Consider the following 23,886-nt stretch of genomic DNA (forward strand, 5'->3'; position numbering starts at 1 on the left):
CAGCTCCGATGTTCTCGCCGTTGCAGCACATGCCAGTGCAAAGTGGGGAATCCCACGCACACAGCTTCAGTCTCCCATGCTGTCGCCAAACATTTTCTGGTCCTCTCAGTAGTGTCCCACACTTCCTTAAGTGATTTCGCTGCCTTTGGCCATGATCTAAAAATGGAAGTGAAATCCCAGTGGGGCAATATGAACGAGGCTTTGTGCTCCCTACTCCTTTGGAATGCAATTCAGTGGCCCATGCAGAAGCATTTGCCTTGCTTCCAGTACCATATAAACCTAGCCTGGCATTTTCTTGAAAGATAAGAATCTCTCTCTAAGCAAGTGGCATTCGTAAAGACTAACTACCCCTATGTGGGCTTCCAGTTCAGTTGTCCCAACATTCACATCTGTACGAATAGCAACCAAGCTGCGAGTTCTCACCCCAAGGTTTGGTGTTGGGCGGCACAGAGGTGCGACATTCAAAGGAAAACCTCAAGAATCCTTTCTGTGTAGGCAGGACTTTCTGCCCAATTGGGGTGTCCACATGTGTGTGCCATTATGAAAAGGGCCTCAAGTTCGTTCGGTTTTTTTTTTTCCGGCTTTTTCCCCCTTTGTATTTTCTCTTGGCGTCGTTGCTTCCCCTGTTGTGTTCCTTTCCGGTGTCCCACCCCGTGCTTCCGTTTCTACCCTTTCCCGTTCTCTTCTTTTTCCCCTTCTTTTCCCATTTGGGTTATTACTGAATATTAAGCAGAGTTCCCTGTGCTATACAGTAGGGGCTTATTGGTTATCAGTTTTAAATATAGCAGTGTGTACACGTTAAGTTCATTCAAACACTGTTTTTTGGAAGGAAAGTAGAACATGCCCAGTACTGTTAATACCAATGGATACTTTTCTTTTTAATATTTTCTCTTTGGTTTCTTGGCTCTGTCACTACCACCATATGATAATTGGTTAGTGGGTAACTAAAATTGCTAAAAGCAAATGATCAAATACAGAGTCAAACTCTAACATTAACCCTTCAAAAACCAGGAACTGTTTTTATTCCTCCCCAGGCATTGCCATCAGGTTCAGATAGAAAAAAAAAGTGGATCCTGTATGCTCGGATTAGCAGACTCTGTGAGCCCACATGGTCCCTTGGGACACATAAAAAGGAAAAGGTTTAATAAGTGATTGGTATTTTTATGCTTTTTTGCGAAAGTTTAATTTTCACTTTTGTCAAGCTGTCCAGTTATAAGGATGGAGGTGGTAACAAGCAAAAGTTATATGTGTGCCAAAATCCCTTGAAATTAAAAAAATTAATTTTCTTTTGCTTATTTATGGATATCCCAAGAGAATTTTAATATTTTCTAGAAGGAGGAATATACCTCTAAAAAAAGAAAATGGATTCATACCAACAGTGGGAAAAGGCAGTCATGTGTGGAGAAAAAAGTGTCAAATACATATTTTTATATTTAAATGTGCTATGGTTTACCATAAGAGATTTCAGTCAGTTTGTTCCAGATGTTTCCTTAAACCTTACTAATAGTTCGTTTATCTGTGAATAAAAAGGATTTGCTCTTTCTCATTATTTCTGCAGATCAAGTTGAGCATTTCTCTTGAGAAACAACTCATGTTTTTAGGACCAGCTCTCATGTCATGGGAAGTAAAGAACACCATGTTGCAAAACAAAATTCCTTCCACCAAATTTCTTTTCTAGATTAATTTACCCCTTGTTCTTGATTAGAATCAAGAATTCCAGTCTCATGTGCACTCCCCAGTGTAAAAGCAGAAAGTATTCTGTTGAATTCCCTGAAGATAAGAGAAATGATTATTGGAACATAAAGTTTGGCTTCAAAAAATTCTAGAATTTCTGTCAGTGAACGTTTATGGGGACATTTTTAGTGTGTGTTTCTTACAAAGTACGAGGTTTATAGGATAGCTTGTAAGTTAATTCTTGCACCAGTAGAAATTTAGAATTGCAGAGTAACTCAGAATGACAAAAAAAAAAAAAAAAACCCTAATATTCTGTCCTATGTATAAAAAATTAACTTAAAATTTATAAACTCTCAAATGCCATGATCTTCATTTCTAAGGACTTTTACACATTCATGCATCTAGAAAGCACTCATAAAATTTTTGACAACCATACTATTCTCTGCACTGCTAAAAAGTTATGGTAAATATTAACTGTTTATCTTAATCTACTTTTTATTAGCTTTGCAACAAAGAAGGGAAGAAAGGGTAGTGACATAAATATCAATGAAAATTTGGGGATCTGCTTATTTGGGATATGTACTTTAAGATTAGAATTGTTTTTATGCTTCGTATATAATGGTGACTGTTATGAAACTGTGGGAAATCAAACCTTCATTTTTTTTTTTCATTAAAAATGACGTATTTTCTTCCTAAAACATGGGGATCTTGAAGATATTGATATCAAGTTTACAAGGTACCCTGTATGGATTGCATTACCCATTTATGTAAACTTGTATAGGAACCTCTCCACATGTACATAGGCTCAGAGTCATATCATATCTGGGATTGTGTTCATCAAAGTATGAAATAATGTTTTTCTCTGGTGGAAAGACTTGAGATGAATCCTAATTAAAATTTCATATTTCGCTTGATTATTTGACTAGCTTTCAAAGGAAGACGCATTATTTTTGTCAGTATAGTCAAACCGTGTATTGGATGTCCCCAAATGAAAGTTTTGTTCCTTGGGCCGCTGTTGTGGTTTCCAACTTGAAGCAAGGCCTCTTGAGGTCCTCCTGAGACAACAGGTAGGGGTCAGCTTCTTGCACACAGTAGCCCTCTGAGCACCTCCGGGGCCAGAAATGTAATAATTTCCCGGGAGCTTCTTAGTTAGCAACGCCTATTTGCAGGAACCTGTCGATTATCATCAGATTCTCTGCCCTTATCCCACCCAGCTGACAACACCAGGCAACGATGTTCAGTTTTTAACTCTGTGTCTGGGGTGGGGTCTGGATATCTGTATTTTCAACAAGATTATCAGGTGATACTGAAACACACCAAAATTCCAGAGCATCTGGACTCAGCGTTTCCCAGTGAATGTTCTCTGCCATGCAACAGAACTTTATATGTCCCACACATCAGTCCATCTCGTCAAAGTCTTAGCAACCAATGAATAACTCCAGCATCCTGAGATGACTTCTCAATGAAGTGGTGAACCAGAATCATGTCAGAATAATCTTAGAAGCCAGGCCTGACCATTAAGAGATAGCTCCCTCCCTAGCAGGTCTAAGATCACAAGTGCCTTGTAAAAGCTACCTCAGGTTCTCTCTCTAGCTCAGAAAAGCCTTATAGCATTAGAACATTCTGGTCAAGAATCCAGGCTTTGGATTTGACAGACTGCTTTTGAATTCTGGCTCCATCACTAGTTCATTTGGCCTTCGGGAAGGAGCAGTTACTTTAACTATTCAATAGAAAAAATATCTACAGCATAAGATTTTTTGAATTTTCATTTATTATCAGCTTTACTAACATATAATTTGCACACATAATCACACGTTTAAAGTATACAATTCAGTGATTTTAGTATATTCACGGAGTTGTGCAACCATCACCGCTAATTCCAGAACATTTTCATCACCCTGAAAAGGAGCTCCATACCCATTAGCAGTCATCCTACAACTCCCTTTCTTCCCTCAGTCCCTGGTCACGACTAATTTACTTTCTGTCTCTATAGATTTCCCTATTTGGGGCATTTCATAACAGTGGAATCATGCATTATGTGGCCTTTTGTGACTACTTTCTTTCATTTTGTGTGTTTTCCAGGTTTATCCATGTTGTAGCACATACCAATATTTATTCCTTGTTATTGCTGGATAATATTCCATTGTACGAATATGCCACATTTTGTTTATCTGTTCATCAGGTGATGGACATTTCTGTTGCTTCCTACTTTGGGCTATTACGAATAATGCTGCTATGAACATTCACGTGCAAGATTTTGTGTGGACATTCATTTTCATTTCTCTTGAGAATATACCTAAGAGTGGAATTACTGGGTCGTATGGTAACTCTATGTTTAACATTTTGAGCAACTGCCAAACTGTTTTCCAAAGTGGCTGCATATTTTACATTCTCACGAGCACTGTATGAGAGTTCTAGTGTCTCCATATCTTTGTTGTCTGTATTTTTGATAAAGCCATTTTACAATTGAATATGAAGTGGTATCTCCTTGTGGTTTTGATTTTCATTTCCCTAATGACTAATGATGTTGAGCATCTTTTCACATGCTATTGGCTATTTGTATATCTTCTTCAGAACAATGTCTATTCAGATCCTCTGCCCATTTTTTATTTGGGTAATCTGTCTTTTTTTCAGTGAGTTGTAACAGTTCTTTATATTCTGTATACAAGTCTCTTATCAGATATATGATTTGCAAATATTTTCTCCTTGTGGGTTGTCTTTTCACTTTCTTGATAGTGTTCTTTGAAACAAAACACTTAATTTGGATGAAGCTCAATTAATCTATTTTTGCCTTTGGTTTCTTATGTTTTGGGTACTGTTGCCTAATCCAAGGTCCTGAAGATTTATTTATTCCTCTGTCCTATAGAATTTTGGTGAAGATTAACTGAGATGATGTATGTAAATTCTAAACCTGTAAATATCAGCAGAAAGTAGTTACCGTATTTAATATTACTATTCAGAAAACTCTGGGCTCTGCCTTCCGCCCTTATCTGTTTTCTCTTGTGTCCCCCCCAGTGCCTTTCTCCTGGATTTTCTTCTTAGTTGGACTGGCTATCTGGCTTTGATTTCAGACTCTTTCTAAAACATTGCCTCTGGAAACCACATGACTTTTAACTTGAAGCAAGTGAGCTGACCCTTGCTTAATCTAAGTTCTGGACTGTCCAGGAGGGGGCATCAGACAACCAGAATAGAATCACATGGAAAAATGAGCTTTAATCAAATAATACCTACTATTCACTTTAATCAAATAATACCTACTATTCACTTTAATCAAATAATACCTACTATTCACTTTAATCAAATAATACCTACTATTCATTTGATTTTTGATACGGTTATAGTATAATTTGCCATGAAAATATTATCTCATTGGAATAACTGTAGGCATTAAGTATTATCATCCCGATGTTATAAATGAGCCAACTGATTTTCAGGGAAGTTTAGTAACTTTCCCAACATTTCTCACCTTAGTAAATGATGAGCTGAGATTTGACTGAATATGAAGCCTGTGGTCTATCTTGTATGCCACCAAGTCTTGCTCTTACAGGGTAGCAAGAAGTCTTGAAGCAGCATTAGGACTTCCTTCTTTCTTTAGTAGCTCTAAACAGTATGAAAATATTAATAAGAATGACCTAAGAGAATATGTCCTGGACTTGGAGGACATTGAAGAAACTGGAAATCAAATTCATGGACCTCAAGGACTTGCAATATAAATTAGAATACAAAACACAAACAAGCAGCATATCCTGAAGGCAGTTACAAAAGGATACTGCCTCAATAAACTCAGCATTTTCTCTTCTGGACTGGTTAAGGATGTTTGTTATAGTTAAACACTGGCTTAACTTTTAAGAAACTTGAACCTGACCAATTTCTCTAAGTCAGTACGCTTACAATTCAAATACACAGCCAGGGGACAGTTAGCAGTACTTCCTCAAATTCTTGTCTGATGCTTATTCAAGTGCAGATTCCAGAGCTGCTCTCCCCATTTACTGACATCCAGGCCTCCTGCCTGTCATGCTGCCTTTCTAAGCAGCTGTTTACTAAAAAGCAAGAAGCAGCAAATAAGAGAGTTATTTCCTCATCGCTGGATCCCACTTTTTGCCCTTAGGAAACAGCATCTCCCCATGAAGTTCTCTTTTACTGTGAGTCCTAAACATTATGAAATCAGATGTTGTTTATTTAAAGCCAGTAAAATGTATATTGTTTGGCACATAGTGACAATAATAATAACTAAGACTCCCAAAGCAATTATCATGGGCCAGGTACGATTCTAAGTCCTTTACCTAGATATTATCACATTGAATCCTCACAAAAGTCTCATCTTGTTGATACTATTATCGTCAAACCCATTACACAGATGAGGAAACAGACAGGTCCAAGGTCAAGGTCAAGCAGCTTGAAACTGATAATAGCCAAAATCGGAACCCACAGGCAATCTGGCTTCACAGTCTAAGCTCTTGAACATTACAATTCTTTTTCTTAAAAAATGACTTAAAGCAAAAGAGTAGAAAACAAACCCGTATGTCCATTAATAGGGGACTGGGTAAAGAATTACCTATTCCCCAAACAATGAAATACAGAGGTGAAAAAGTATGAAGAAGCTACCACTTAGGTAAAAGTCAGATGCAGAATGTATATAATGTGCTGCCTTTATGTGTAGACTAAATCTCTTTTTTCAAATTGATTTTTGAAAGATCTTATGTACTGGGAATTTAGCCTTTGGTTGTTACAATTTTCTTCCCAGTTTATCATTTGATTTTTGATATGGTTATAGTATAATTTGCCATGAAAAGTTATTTTTATTTTATGTACTTGAGTTAATCTTTCCTTTTACAGCTTTTGGATTTTGAGTCATCACAAGAAAGACCTTCCTCACTTCAAGGATACAAAGAACTTGTCCCAATATTTTCTTGGTGCTTTTAAGGTTTCTTTTTAAATATGGGACTTTTAATGTATTTTAAGTTTATCATGGTATACAGGTGAGGTATGAACAAGCTATTCTCACAACACCCATTATTTTTTTTAATTAATTAATTAATTTATTTGTGGCTGCACAGGATCTTCATTGCTGCGCGTGGGCTTTCTCTAGTTGTGGCGATCAGGGGCTACTCTTCGTTGTGGTGTGCGGGCTTCACATTGTGGTGGCTTCTCTTGTTGCGGAGCACGGGCTCTAGGCACCTGGGCTTCAGTAGTTGTGGCTCGCGGGCTCTAGAGCACAGGCTCAGTAGTTGTGGTGCACGGGCTTATTTGCTCCGTGGCATGTGGGATCTTCCCGGACCAGGGCTCAAACCCATGTCCCCTGCATTGGCAGGCGGATTCTTAACCACTGCACCACCAGGGAATTCCCACAACACCCATTATTAAATTGCCTTCTTTGCCCCACTGGTGTGAGATGCCCTGTTTATTATAAATTGAATTCTCTTATGTATTTTGGATTTATTCTGTTCCTTTGGGGACAATGTTTTCGATTTACAGGGCAGCCAGAAGCCATTGCCTTTGTACTCAAATATTATTATTTCAGTCCTGGAGATAAATTTATGGCCTATTTAATGTACCATATTACTGCCAGCATCCCTCATGGTCCTCGGAAAGTTACAGAACTAACAAACAGTGGGTTTACAGTGATGGCTTCAGAAGCAAACAGATCTAGGGAAACACTGGCCCTGTTGATAAAGATATTGTGCCATTCCCCCGATGAGATTTTCTAATTCATATCATTCTGTCCACTCAACTCTACAGGTACCTTTGGAAAATAGCAGCCACGAGGATTGGGATTAGATTCACATTGTCTGTGGCCCAGAAGAAAAAACACCACCTCCATCCATTCGCATGTCCTTGGCATTGTGTGAAAGTGCAGGATCAAAATCAAACATTTCAACTTTCCAGACTCTTAATTTGGTGTGTGTGTCTGCTGTTGGCTTCCAGGATCTGCCCATATTCCCCCAAAACCACAACAAAATGGCAGCTTGACTCAAGAATATGGCGAGAATGCCACAGGGGCTACTTTACCTAAAATCACTTTTCATATCACAAAGCTCCTGCATGGGCCACTCTGTGACCCAAAGTCCCTTTAATCCCCTAGAAAGCCTGTTTGAATGGGATAGACTTTCTGACAGTTTTTGAACTTTGCAGACTCCATATCATACCCCAAGTCTAAAGTTACCCACGAATAGTGGGATAAGGCAGTGGGAGAGCTGGGCCACAAGACCTGCATGTGATGGAGGCAATGTTCTTGCTTCAACCCTTGCCCCATGTTAAGCTCCAATAACCCTGAATGAATGTGTGTGCAATCTTTAGGCCTGAACAGCTGGGAGGAAGGGAGTCAGTCACAAATTTAGGAGGTGTAAAATGCTGTGGGAAGAAAAACAAACCAAGATGGCCAAAACAGGTGCCAAAGGGCATTTGTTCACAATTCCATCACATTTTCATTACTTTGTATATGATAAGCAGCTAAGCTGCATTAAGGAAAATTTCATGCTTCTTTGACCCTTTGATGTCCTGAAGAGAGAAAGAAATAACACCTGTTGCTGAAAGATTTTCCAAGAGAGTAGTAGGCTTTGTTCACCAGCAATCTCAAGTGCTTGACTATCCAGCACTGTGTATGAATTTAAAGATGTGTCTTTTAGATGGGTCTCTTCAAGCACTAGCTGAACAGTACAACTGTCCCTTTATTATAATTTTCCAGTAGTCTGAGGATTATTTATTCTTAAGCCTGAACTTTTTATTAGAAAGACTTTAGAAAGTTTCAAGCTTACATCACAAGAGCACTGATTGGTCTGTCATAGTCCAAAGCATCTCTCACAGACCCCTGATGATTCATGAATTGTAAGTAGGAGACCCAAAGTGCAACACTTCTAGAGCACAGCCACACAGCTCTATTCCCAAAGAGCTTTGCCAGCACAGCCTGCAGGTAAACACTGGGTTGCAATATAGCCACTAGTGATTGGCTCTCTGGTTCCACTCACCCTTGCTGGGGGAGCTGCACATGCTTCAATTTTCCCTCAAATTGTTCCAGGAGGCATCTCATGTGTCCCTTGACCTGGTCTTCCTGGCTACCCTTCAGCACTCAGCCTTTTCTTCATTCCCCACTCAGCTGCTAATTAATGCCTGTAGAAGGTACCACCATGGCTGCAGAGGCCCTCATGGTCACATCTGTGTCCAGATTGCAAACCAATGAGCTCCACACTGAGAGGTCATCTCTTGGTGCTGACACCCAAGTTCCTGACATTTCATGCCCTCAGGATCATGGCTTGATTACTTTTTGACCTGGTCTTTCATTATAGCCTTTTACGTTCAGACTCAAAGTGGAAATAGGACTTGAGGGCCATCTAAATGAGTGATAGACATCCTACTTTTCCCTTGAAACCTTTGCCCTTAGAAGAGGTTCTAAGAACTTTCTTCCATATCAGAAGCCTTCTCAGTCCTTCATGCCAAGAGAGCCCTGGCCAGCCTGCGTCCAGTCCTTTAGGTAAGTCTGAGTCCCAGGACAAACTTACGTAGGCCTTCTGCTTTGAGATTAAAAGCAACACCGACATAAAACAACTTTGGAAATGTTATTCTTTCTTGAAACTGGCATTCTGAATATATAATCCTATGGGTGTAGAACAATAGTTTTATTTCCTTCCAAATCATTGGAGGGGAGCAAGAATTGGTAATTCAAAGGAAATGGTCTGCAACCATGACTGTCACTTCACAGAAATAGGCCCACTAATTGATATGCAGCATTAATGATGTGTTACATTTCCCATGCACAGCCCAGGTTTCTAGAAGTTATTCTCTTCAAGTATCAGATATTCACTTGGCCTCCCAGATCCATGAACCAGTCAACCTCATATGCTCAGACCTCATGGGCCATGGGTTTTCTTGTCCTGGACATTTGTCCCAACTATGATTCATGATCCAGTCCTGTTTTCAAGCTTAACTTTCCACCCAGTGGCATTCACCTCACTACTCAGAAGCAAGGTGGAATAATGATTAAGAGCAACTTGGAATTCTTGACTTAACCGAGTCTTAAATGTATGACCTTGCACAGAGTACGTGCCTTGTCCCTGTAACTGAGTCTCTGCAGCTATAGAATGGGGAGAATAATAATAATAATAATAATAATACTTACCTCATGGAGATTTTTCAAGGATTACACAAGGCAAAATATGTAAAGCACTTCAAATGCCAAGCACTCACTAAATGTTAGTTAGGATTCTTCTTCTTCTTCAGGAAAACGTATGCCATAGTTATCAATTAAGAGCAGTCTTGCGAATCAACTCTGAAGTACACAGTTAGAGGATGTGATGTAAAAATACCTAGTGATTTTTTTAATAGTTTGCGAACTGCTTCATGGTAAACTTATCTCCATGACAACTCAACAGAAATAAATTAAATGACTCCATAAGTTAAAGGCTGTATCATTGTACCCTTCACGCACCAGCATGACAGAGTGGCTCTAAGTACCAGCTGCAGATGAAATGAAGGAGAACAGAATCACTCATTTCTTTACTATTTATTATTTGATGCTGTTCTATCCACATAAGAAATCCCCCCAAGTAATCTGTAAGCTCAGCAATAATTCAAGAAATAGAAATGGCTCTGCAAAAGAATGTGTGGACATCATCTAGAAAACCTAGTTCCTAACAGGTGAAAAGTCTCAAAAGGAAAACAAATGATTTAGGCTAATAGGAAAATAGCTCCTAAAGGAATGCACACAGGAAGAGCCAGGGCCCAGACCTCTGCTGGGCCTTGCGTCCATCAGGGCTGTGCTTGCCGGTGGTTCACAGGTGCCCGAGAAGTGCTCTGATCTTTACAGCCCCCAGCGCAACAAAGGGGTCCTGCTGAAGTGAAGGGAATTCATCTCAGCTCCATTTCTGAGCTATGCTCTCAGTTACATGAGTCCCAGATAATTGTCTGTGACTCCAAGGTTTTGCAGAGATTTGGAAAGTCCCGTCTTTGAGATGCCCTTTCTGATCACTTGGGCAATGTTATTTGACCAAGCTTCTAATCCAGCCTCCCTCTTCACCTGGGACACATTCTCTTCCAGGAGGTTCTTATGGACGCTCCTTAAGTCAATTACACATGCCTGAAAGCATCTGATTCAAGAATGAGCACAGCTGGGGCTCAAGATGGCCCCAGCCCCAGAACGATTTTGTCAGTGATCAGGGTTACAGAGTCAGTGGGTTATAGAACTATTACCGAGAATCTTATCCCAATGTCCTTTCTCAGTGTCTTCCCTCACTGCATACTGCCTCACTCTGTGAAATAGCACAAGGCAAGTACAAGTAGGAACAGTAGGCAGGAAGGAACAAGGTCTCACTACAGCTAATAAAGGAGTATCTTTCCCCTCAATTACCCTTCAGCAGAGGGGATTAATTAGTGAATTCCTTAAAAGCTGTTTTCTATGTACCAACTTCAGACAAGTGTAACTTTGGTGGGAGGTATGATGCTATTGTAATAGGAACCCAGACCTGGTGTCTAATCTTCGGTATATTACTAACTACATGATTGTATGTATCACTTAAACCTTCCTCTGCCTCCTCAGAGGTAACGCTATCCTAATTCCACCTCATATAAATTCTAGGTAAAATGTAAGTAACTGTCTCCTATGAAAATATGGACACCCAGAGGATGGATGAGCTTCTCTACAATATTTCTGGGATTTAGGACAGGAGTATGAAAATTATCTTGATTTCCCTCTCCCAAAAAGTGATTTTGCTTTTCCTACTTTGCCCTCCCTGGTAACCTGTATTGGACAGGAGTTTCCCATGCTTGGGATGTTGGCTGGCCATGACTATGACATCTATCAGAAATCTCCTTGCTTCTGATGCCTGCTGAGACAATCAGCTATAGGCATTCATGCTCTATACTACAAAGCCCTGCCATAGATGACTGGACAAAGAATGGCTCCTGACCCAAGGCTAACTTCTGAGGTGGTCTGTCCTGAAATCTCCACCCAATAGGAATGCCCTAAACTGGATGCTGATTGGATGAATCAATCAAATCCTCTCTCCTGGACTGAACACAAAGAGACCAAGGAATGGAAACAAATCCCAGAAATGTGTTATGCACATAGACACATGCATGTCCACATACAAATCTAGACACATCATATTCAAACTGCTGTAAAGCAAAGATAAAGAAAATCCTGAAGGCAGTTAGCATTTTTTTAAAAGGATGCAATGTATACAAAGAAACAACAAAAAAAAGAATTACATCAGGCTTCTCATCCCACAACATGCAAGACCGACAACAGTGACATTTTAAAAAATTATTAATAGACTTTATGTTTGTTAGTAGTTTTAGATTTACAGAAGTGAGAGATAGTACGTAGAGTTCCATATACCCAGCCCCTCCCCAGCCTTACCCTCCAACTCTGCACACAGTTTTCCCTATTATTAACATCTTACATTAGTGTTGTAATTTGTTACAATTGCTTATTGTAATATAATAATTAGTGTAGTTAAAATAATTATGTAATGTACAATTATAACAATGTAAACGATGGACTACATTAACTATAGTTCATGGTTTATACTAAGGTTTACTCTTAATTGTTGTTCTGTGGGTTTTGACACATGCCTAATGACATGTATCTCCATTTGATTTATAAAAAATAGTTTCCCTACCCTAAAATCCCCTCTACTTCACCTATTTATCCCTCCTTTCCCTCCTCCCAAACTCCTGGCAACCACTGATCTTTCAACAGTCACAGAGTAGCATATTTAAAATACTGGGTGAAAAACAGCATAGTCAACCCAGAAATCTATGCACAGTGAAAATATTGTTCAAAAATTAAGGTGAAATAAAGACTTTTGTAGACAACTCAATGACAGTAGATGTGTACCACAACAATGTTAATTAAAAATTTTCAGGCAGGAGTATTATTACCAAATGGAAACTTGGATTTGCACAAAGAAATGAAAAGTACCGTAAATGGTAAAAATGAACATAAATATACTTTTTCTTCTTTTTAATTAAGAGATATTTGACTAACATAAAATAATTAACAGATTACTGTAGGGCTTATAATATAGCTAAAAACAAAATGTACAACAACAGTGAAGGCAGGAGGAATTGAAAATATACTGTTGTATAATTTTTATACCACACATAAAGCAGTTTAATATTATTTTAAGGCAGCTACAGCTATGATAAGTTACAGTTATACATTTTAAACCTTATAGGAACCATTAATATTTTTAAGAGATAAAGCTAAAAGCTACAAGAGAATATAAAATGGATTCTTAAAAAATAACGCAAAAGAAGAGGAAAGAGGGAATAAAGAACAAATGTGAAAAAATAAAAACAACCAGCAAGATGATAAATTCAACCATTTAATAATTAAAGCAAATAAAAATGGTTTAAATACTCAAGTTAAAAGGCAAAGATAAAATACATAAAAAACCAACAATAACAACAAAACAGTCAACTATCTTATCAACAAGAAACTTTCTAACACAGGGGTCAACAAGGATTAAGGATTTAGCTCATAGGCTAAATCTAGCCTGAAGTATTTTTAAAGGCCTTAATATTAGACAAAGTAGACATCAGAACAAAAGATATTAGCAGGGAAAAAGAGGAACATTAAGCAATGATAAATGGGTCAATTCATTATATAGACATAAAAATCTTAAATATGTATGAACAAAGCCTCAAAAACATGAAGCCAAACCTGAGAGAACCAAAAGGAAACATAGAATCACAACTGCAATCAGAGACTTCAATACCAACAACTCCTCTTTCAGTAACTGAAAGATAAAGCAGGGAAAAAGAGGTAAAGATATAGGCCTGAACACTACAACCAAACAACTTGACCTAACCAACAATCATTGAACACTCCACCCAATTACAACAGAATATACATTCTTTTCAAGTGCATACGAAAGATTCACCAAGATAGATCGTATTCTGGGCCACAAAACAAACCTCAACAAAGTTAAAAGAATGGCAAGTATATAAAGTATGTTCTCTAACCAAAACAGAAATAAACTAGAAATCAATAGTAGATATATGGAAAAATCCCAAAATGTTTAGAAATTAAACACACTTCTAAATAACCCATGGGTCAAAGAAGGAGTCAAATAGAAATGAAATATCTTTTTAATTGCATGAAAAAAATAAAAAACAAATCCAAATTTATGGGATGCAACTAAATCATACTTAGAGGGAAATTTATAGTATTAAATGAACATATTATGAAACGAAGTTTTCAAATTAATAATCTAAGCTTCCACCTTAAAGAACTAGAAAAAGAACAGCAAATTCAACCTAAATCAAGCAGAAGAACAGAAATAGTAAAGGGCAGAAATAAAACTAAAAGCAGAAAGTCAATGAAACCAAAAGCAGTTCTTTGCAAAGATTAATGAAATTAATTTAACTCTCTAGCCAATCTGATGAAAGAGAGAGGAGGTAGAGCAGGAAGAGGATGGAGAGAAGGAAAAGATACAAATTACCAATATCATAAATAAAAAAGAGACCCCACAGATCTTACAATACATTAAAAGATCAGAGGGGAATACTACGAGAAACTTTAAGCCAATGAACTTGTTAACATAAGTCTGTGGTTCCCAACCAAGAGCAGACACTTGGCAAAAATGTGTGAAGACACAAGTGGGGGACTTGCTCTTGGCATCTAGTGAGTAGAGGCCTGGGATGCTGCTAAACATCCCATCATGCACAGGACACCCTCCCACAACAAAGAATCACCCTGCCCAAACATCACTTTGGTTGAGAAACCCTGACTTAAATGAAATGGACAAATTCCTTGAAAGACATCAACCACCAAAATTTTCCCAAGAGGAAACAAATAACCTGAATAATTCTTCTATGAAAGACACTGAATTCTTAGTTTAATATTTTCCACCAAAAACAAAACAAAACAAAACAAAACAAAACCCACAAAACTCTAGGCCCTTCTGGCCTCACAGGTTAACTCTAACAATTAGGAAGAAATAATACCAATTTTATACACATTCTTTCAGAATATAGAAAAAGAGAGAATACCTCCCAACTCATTTTATGAAACCATTACCCAGTTACCAAAACCAGACATTACAAGAAAACTAATGACTAATACCATTCATGATCACAGGCATAAAAAAAAATGTAATAATAGTGGTTCAAATCCAACAATTTATAAAAAGGATAATAAATTATGAGCAATTGGAATTAATCTCAGGAAGACAAGGAGTATTCAACATTGGAAAATCATCAATGCAATTCGCCATATCAACAGACTAACAAAGAATAACCATATGATCACTGAAAATGATGCAGACAAAGCATTTGAAAACCTTCAACATCCATTTGTGATCAAAACTGTTAGCAAATAGGAATAAAAGGAATCTCCTGAGTCTGATTAAGGGTATTTACAAAAAGCCTACAGCTCACCACCAAACTTAATGGTGAGAGAACAAGGCAGGGATATCCACTCTCATCATTCCTATCCAGCGTTATACTGGAGTTCTTAGTCAGTGAAGTAAAGCAGCAATGAGGGGGTGAGGGAGGGAGATGGGGAAAGGGGGCATACACATTGGAAACGAAGATTTAAAATGGCCTTTATTTTCTCCCTTTCCCCGTCTCCCTCCCTCACCCCCTCACTCCTGCTTTACTTCACTAAAAACTCCAGTATAATGCTGAATAGGAATGATGAGAGTGGATATCCCTGCCTTGTTCTCTCACCCAAAACATACAAGCAACTCATGCAGCTCAATATCAAAATAACAAACAACCCAATCCAAAAATGGGCAGAAGACCTAAATAGACATTTCTCCGAAGAAGATATACAGATTGCCAACAAACACATGAAAGAATGCTCAACATCATTAATCATTAGAGAAATGCAAATCAGAACTACAATGAGGTATCATCTCACACTGGTCAGAATGGCCATCATCAAAAAATCTACAAACAGGGGCTTCCCTGGTGGCACAGCGGTTGAGAATCTGCCTGCCAATGCAGGAGACACGGGTTCGAGCCCTGGTCTGGGAAGATCCCACATGCCGCGGAGCAACTAGGCCCGTGAGCCACAACTACTGAGCCTGCGCGTCTGGAGCTTGTGCTCCGCAACAGGAGAGGCCGCGACAGTGAGAGGCCCGCGCACAGCGATGAAGAGTGGCCCCCGCTTGCTGCAACTAGAGAAAGCCCTTGCACAGAAACGAAGACCCAACACAGCCAAAAATAAATATAAATAAATAAAAATGTAAAAAGATAGTCGCATTATTATTATTAAAAAAAAAGGCAGGGGAAAATAACAACTGAAAATTGAAAAAGCCCCAATAATTAAAAAAAAAAATCTACAAACAATAAATGCTGGAGAGGGTGTGGAGAAAAGGGAACCCTCTTGCACTGTTGGTGGGAACGTAAATTGATACAGCCACTATGGAGAACAGTATGGAGGTTCCTTAAAAAACTAAAAATAGAACTACCATATGACCCAGCAATCCCACTACTGGGCATATACCCTGAGAAAACCATAATTCAAAAAGAGTCATGTACCACAATGTTCACTGCAGCTCTATTTACAATAGCCAGGACATGGAAGCAACCTAAGTGTCCATCAACAGATGAATGGATAAAGAAGATGTGGCACAAATATACAATGGAATATTACTCAGCCATAAAAAGGAACGAAACTGAGTTATTTATAGTGAGGTGGATGGACCTAGAGTCTGTCATACAGAGTGAAGTAAGTCAGAAAGAGAAAAAAAAGTACCGTATGCTAACACATATATATGGAATCTAAAAAAGAAAAAAAAGAAAAAAAAAGAAAATGGTCAGAAGAACCTAGGGGCAAGACGAGAATAAAGACGCAGACCTACTAGAGAATGGACTTGAGGATATGGGGAGGGGGAAGCGTAAGCTGTGACAAAGTGAGAGAGTGGCATGGACATATATACACTACCAAATGTAAAACTGATAGATAGTGGGAAGCAGCTGCATAGCACAGGGAGATCAGCTCGGTACTTTGTGACCACCTAGAGGGGTGGGATAGGGAGGGTGGGAGGGAGAGAGATGCAAGAGAGAAGAGATATGCGGACATATGTATATGTATAACTGATTCACTTTGTTATAAAGCAGAAACTGACACACCATTGTAAAGCAATTATACTCTAGTAAAGATGTTAAAAATAAATAAATAAAAGTTTATTTTAACAATATGTATTTCTAACACAACATTGTAAGTCAACTATATTTCAATAAAAAATTTTTTTAATATGTAAAAAGAAATAAATAAAATGGCCTTTATTAACAGATGACATGACTGTCTATATAGAAAATCTCAAAGAATCTTTAAGCAAGTTTAGCAAGGTCACAGAATATAAGGTCAATATAAAACATTGTATTTCTCTATACTAGCTATGAACAATGGGAAATTAAATTATAGTACCATTTGCAATAACATAAAAAATGAAACACTGTTAAATCTAAAAAAATGTAAAAAACGTGTTCAATGAAACTAGAAAACACTGATAAGTCATACCAATTCATGGACTGAAAGATTCAATATTAAGATGTCAAGTCTTACCAAATTGAGCTAGTGATTAAATACAATCCCTATCAAAACCCTAAGAGGGTTTTTTGGTTTTGTTTGTTTTGTTTTACAGACAAGCTGATTCTAAAATTTGTACGGAGAAGCAAAGCAGTCCAAACAACTAAAACTATTTTGAAAACTAAAACCAAGTTTAAGGACTCATACAACTTAATTTCAGGACTTACTATAAAGCTATTCAGTATTGACATAAGATAGATATATAGATCCTTGGAACAGAAATCTAGAAATAGAACCACACATGTATGGTCAATGTATATTCAACAAAGGTGCCAAGGTAATTCAATGGGGGACCGGATGTTCTCTGCAACAATGATGAAGGAATAATTGGTCACTGATATGCAAAAAAAACCAACCTCAATTCATACCTCACACCATATATGAAACTTAATTTGAGATGTACCAAAGACCTAAAGGTAAAACGTAAAACTATAAAACTTCTGAAAGAAAACACAAGAGAATATCTTTGTGGTATTGAATTAAGTAAGGAAAGTTTTCTTAGACAAGACAGAAGAAACAAAAGGGAAAATCTGATAAACTGCACTGCATCAAAATTTTAGAATCCTGTTAGCTGAAAGACACTGTTAAGGAAATTAAAAGATAAGGCACAGACTGGGAGAAAACCTTTGCAAAACACACATCTGTTAAAGAACACGTTTCCAGACTATAAAAGAATTCTCAGGACTTATTAATAAGAAACCAAACAACCCTATTAAAAAGAAATAAGAAGATTTGAACACACAATTCACCAAAGAGATAGGATGGCAAATAAGCATATGAAAAGATGCACCAAATATTAGTCATCAGGAAAATACATATTTAAGTCACAAAAAGAGACAACCATACACTCATTAGAATGACCACACTTAAAAATAAATAAATAAAAGCCTTATAGTACCAAATGCTGACAAAAATACAGAGAAACTGAAACTCTTATAAATTGTTAATGGAAGTGCAAAATGCTACAACTACTTTAGAAAATAGTTTGGGAGTTTCTAAAATTAAATATATACTTATCATACAGCCTAGCAATCCCTCTCCTGGGAATTTACCCCAGAGAATGAAAGCATATGTCTACACACAGACTTGTACTGAGTGCTTATTCTGACACCAGCTGGTGTACTGCAGTACAATTTCCATGCGAACAACTAGGAGTTAACATCACATTCCACAGGTTTAAAGGCACAGTCTCCACCCTGACTGCCCTCACTCCTGATGCCAGCCACACTTGGGGGTGCCCAGGCCAGTGGTACTTTTGATTAATTGGCTACAAATCCAGGGGTTACCACAATTCCCTCAAGTTTGATAATTCACTGGAACAGTTCACAGAGTTCAGAAAAGCAATAAATTATGATTACGGCTTTGCTATAAAGGATAAAAATTAGGACCAGTCAGGTGAGAAGACACAAAGAGTGAGGTCTGGGAGGTCCCACAATATGGAGCTTCCATGCTCTCTTCCCTTCCCACGGAATCAGGGTGGGTGATCACACTTATTGGCACAGCAATGTGCTCTCCAACCGCGATGCTTTACTGAACTTTGATGTCCAGAGTTCTTATTGAGGTCATCACAGAGAGATATGATTGAAATCACTGGCCATTGACTGAATTCAATCTCCAGTCCTCCTCCTCCCCCCAGAGGTCAGCTGGCTCAAAGCCCCAAACCTCTAATCACATGGTTGATCTTTCTGGTGACAAACCCCATCCTAAGTCAACTCATCTCCTTAGCATAAACTCAAATGACTGAAAGAGCTCATGAATAGCAAAGACAATCCTAATGCTCACAAAAGTCCATGGATTTAGAGTATACCTCCCAGGAGCCAAATTGTTTATTATACAACAATGTTTATAGCAGCTTTATTCATAATTACCAAAAATCTTAAAATAACCCAAATGTCCTTTAACTGGTGAGTGGATAAAATAATTGTAGTATGTCCATACTATGGAATAGTATTAACAAGAAAAGGATGAGTTATTGATACATGTTAATAACATACATGTATTTCAAAAGCAATATGAGTTTTTTTAAAAATAGGCATTGTAAATGCAATAACTATCTACATAGCATTGTCTTATGATCTGTAGCATCAGAGGAACATATCCTTTTTCTATAATAATTACATCTAGTTCAGGGTTTTGCAACCTCAGTGCTATTGACATTTTGGACCAGATAATTCTTTGTTGTGGGGTGCTATATATAGGATATTTAGCGGCATCCCTGGCCCTACTCATTAAGATGCTAACAGTAATTTCTCCAGCCCTGACAGTCAAATATGTCCAGATATTCCCAAATGTTCCATGAGGGGTAACTCACCCCCAGTTTAAAACTGCTAATTCAGTCAAACACAATTTTTACAGTTTTCATAATCTTAAATATTTTCTGGAGACAAACATAACTTACATCAGTGTAGGAAATTGATAGCATTCAAATTATGCTTTCCATCGGAAAACTCATCCAAATTTTGTATAAGTTAGAAACTTTAGAATAATGTTACTTTTCACACCAGGGCAAAAACATATAGTCATTTTAAACCAAAATTATTAAAACTGTCTAATTTGTCCAAGTATTCCCTTTGTTTAGTAATATTATCTTATATTTTTCTACATTTACATACCTAATTATTAAAACAAGGACTAGCATTTTCCTTATTTCTTCTTGTTATACACATACAACATATGTATACTTTTGTTTCTTATGTTGTATCCTAGGCAATCAAGGCCATTAATTTAAAGAATGGCTAACTTTTTCCACTCACCTCCTTCAATAAGTATTTGAGTTTCATTAAAGAGCTAGCAAACTTGCCCACTGGACTTTTTTGCTTTCTCTCTGAAAATTATTTTGTTCTTTCATTTTCAATTTATTTAGTCCTAATTAGTCTATTTATGCAATCAAAGTAAGAGCTCCATTAACTTTAAGAGACTTTATAATTAACTTATTAATTATCTATGGAGATACGCAAAGGCATGTAAGTCTATCAACAAATACATTTAGAAAATACTTCATACTCATGTGATAAAAGAATTTCATCCAACTCTTGAGCAAGCTGAGGGGACTCTGGAGGAGTTCAGTGATGGATTTCTTGTTATTTCAGTATATATGCGTGTGTATTTTGTTTTGTTTGTTTTTAACACAAAGCTCTTTTTCATATTTTTTACCTGGCTCATCATGGAGTTTTGTTTTTAAAGAAATGAGAAAGAAAAATCAGGCTACTCAGCACCCTTCAGGTTGCATAGAAAGTCATGAAGCTCGTAAAAAACCAGAAGTAATCTTTTCCATTCAACCTGCAGTCCCATTCCACCATACATACAGACCCATTTATAAAACTGTTATAAAAACCAAGAAAAATTCTTAATTTCAACCACTCTTACTCTAAAACCACGTAAAACTAATTTCAATTTTTCTTAAATTTTTGTATGAACTCTCTATTTGATGGTTAATCTGTATATCTGAATTAGATATCCTCAGTAGTGCATATAAATGATCAATTTTTATGCTCACTCAATTCCCAGAACTTGAGAGACAATAAAGTGGATGAATGCGATCAGCGAATACAGTATTACAATTATATACAGATATTTGTAAAAGGCTAATTACTTCTCTTTTACAAAGAGAGAAAAGGTTTCCCCCCCACCACTTATATACATACACACACACACACACACACACACACACACACACACACACAGAAGTAGCAGGCTTACTTTTACAACTTTATCCATGAATCAAAAATAAAGAACAAAACTCACCAATTTGTTGTAGCAGCTTTGGAAGGAGGGAGGTCAGAAACACAAAGGATTGCAAGGAGCCACTATCTTTCAAGCAGGCACAAAAACTTTTTTTCTTGAACGTCTTTTTTTAGCTTTTTGTGCTGTGCAAATAAGACAAACAACATGGAGGATTCTACCTCTGGCAGAAGAAACACCATTACTGGTGTAGGCTGCAATGTGAACTTAATTCCAAGGCGAGACCTGCTATTGGCCAGACTAAACCTATGTCTGAAATGCCAGTAAGTTTTCTTAAGAATCCTCAAGATGCGCAAACAAAAAAAGCAAATGGCTGCTTGAGAGAGAATCAGAAGTTCAGACCACAAAAAAATCAGCTTCCCAACATTGCTTCCACCAACAGAGAAATAAAAAATCTGTGCACTAATCAAAATCAGAACCAGATTGACCTAGACTCAGAAAAAGAACCAGAGGGAAGAAAAGTAGGAAACAGTCAGCAAGGGTGAAAGCTCTAATTGTTGAATGAGTTGCATCCCTGGAGGCAAACTCAGTTCACCTGGTCATCCCAGGGGAACTTTCACTTGTCAAAGGAAAACGGAGACACAAGAGCATTTTAGGAAAGGCTTTTACTTATAAAGAAGACTGCAAAAGAATTTTCAGGCTCTAGAAAGACTGGCTCACAAAATAAAAAGGACAACAGTTGAAAGTAAAATATCCCATGAGTAACAATGTTACTGAGTTAATAGCCTGGTCATGGGAGTAAAACAGCAATTTTCTCATGTAATCATTCATCTCACATCTTTAAACATCAAGAAAAACCCTGCTTTTCTTGTTTATCTCAGTTGCAAAGCCCCTCTCTTCCCTTCCCCTTCTTCCCAACTATGGGATGCCTACTTAAATCAAGACAAGTTAAAATATTTGGTTTTGCTGCCTCTAGCCTTCTCCTCCTCTTAAAGCAGGGCTAGGCATCCCATTTACATTCTCCCTGCAAGACTAGCCGCAGATTTGTCAGATGTTAGCTTGTAGAGAAAAAACAACAATACCCAGAACCGAAGTCTTCAGTTCCTACTTTATTTTGTAAGTGAGAGCACAGATCAGTGGTTCTCAGCTGGCGGCAATTTTGCCCCCAGACATCATTTGGCAATGTCTGGAGACATTTTTGGTTGTCATAGCTGCGGGTGGGGGAAGTGCTACTGGCATTATGTAGTAGGTAGAGCCCAAGAATGCTACTAAACATCTTTAATGCACAGTACAGCTCCCACAAAGAATTATATGCAGCCCAAAATATCAGTAACGCCACTGTTGAGAAACTGTGGCACAGACTCGAGTAAGATCACCTGTGTTGAGATTTCAGCCTCATCACTTACCAGCTCTAAAACTTTGGTATGCTTGAGTTTTCCCACCTATAAGCTGAAGAAGGTAATAGTATCTACACCTCAAAAAGTTGTGATTAATAAGTGCTTTATAACTGTTGCTATGGGAATCTTTATTGGAAATACACAAATATGTTCCTCCAGCTTCTTGGATTGCAACATACATTCATAACGTTATCACTATCTTTTCCCCTTTCATCTGCATCTGAATTGCCATGTTTCCACTTCTAGGTGTGGAGGCTTCTACACAAGGATAATTCTTAAAGATCTTCAGTGCGACTCATCGCTTTCTGTTAGCCATTTCTTCGGATCAAGGTGTTCAGTTGTGTAGAAAAGAGTTAACATAGCAGGTATGACTGCTGTCCTTTGAAAGGCCTGCTTATAAGGTTGGCCTTTGTTCTCAGCTATCTGAGAACTTAGATTTCGGGAGTACGCCTACCATTCCCAAAACTGATAGAAGTGGCTCAGTATGCGTAAACCGTTTGTACAAAATATATGGTTTATGTGGAACACGTGCTTTCCTTCCAGGAGTCCAGAATTTTGGTGTCAAGCAGAGGGTGCCTACATGACCTGGCCCCCCAAAAAACTGTAGGCACTCTTAAATTAGCTTCCTTGATTGGCCATGTTTCACACGTGCTGTCACAACTCATTGCTGGGGGGAATTAAGTGTATCCTGCAAGACTGCATTGGGAGAGGAACTTTGGAAGCTCGTGCCTGGTTTCCCTCAAACTTCACCCCATGCACCCTTTCCCTTTCATCTTGTTCTATATCCTTTTGCTGTAAGAAATCTTTGCTGTGAGTATGACTGAAGGCCGAATCCTGAGAGGCCTCCTGGTGAATCACCAGGGGGGTGGTCTTGCAGGTTTCCAACAAACAATTAGACCTATTGTTTTATTCCACTCAATTATATGTAAAAAGTTCATGTTTGCCAACTTAAAATGTCACATTTCATACAATTCTCATACACTGTGCATTGGGAAACAGACGTTAAGTATAATTTCTATTCTATGAATTGTTTTTCTTGTGAAGTACTAGGTTCTTAGCTGCTGCCATTGTTCCTAGATCAAACATAGCATCTCCTTATTATATATGGATTAATGTCTGGCACATATTTTAAACTCTGACCTATATTACATTTCTCTCTCCTCTTTGCATTTCCTAGTTACTACTCTTTTGATCACATCAGCAAGATAAGGATCTTTAAGAAGTAGCAAATATCTTTCCTACTTCTCAGGAGACATACTCTATTATCCCTCACTGAGTTCATTATTCTGGTATCCAGGGCCAAATTCAACTTCAATATCTCCTGTTAAAAATTGTCCTTTTTCTTTCAAACACTGAACTTTGCATACGAATGACAAGCTAAAAAAACAGGAGAAAAAACACCCCAAAACACCATCTCCCAAATTCATGGGTTTTTCTATATAGAGTTTAACTAAAGATGCCTCACCTTATTTTCTCCCCTACTAAGATTTTTTTTTTTAAACCACGTTCCTTGGGAACACTATCCTCAAGCTATTAATAGGTATTTATGACAAAAGATTCTGTAGTTAACTAAGTTTGGGAAGTCAGGAAAACAAA

The sequence above is a fragment of the Balaenoptera musculus genome, chromosome 9 (genome assembly GCF_009873245.2).
Source record: "Balaenoptera musculus isolate JJ_BM4_2016_0621 chromosome 9, mBalMus1.pri.v3, whole genome shotgun sequence".
In the NCBI taxonomy this organism is placed as follows: Eukaryota; Metazoa; Chordata; class Mammalia; order Artiodactyla; family Balaenopteridae; genus Balaenoptera; species Balaenoptera musculus.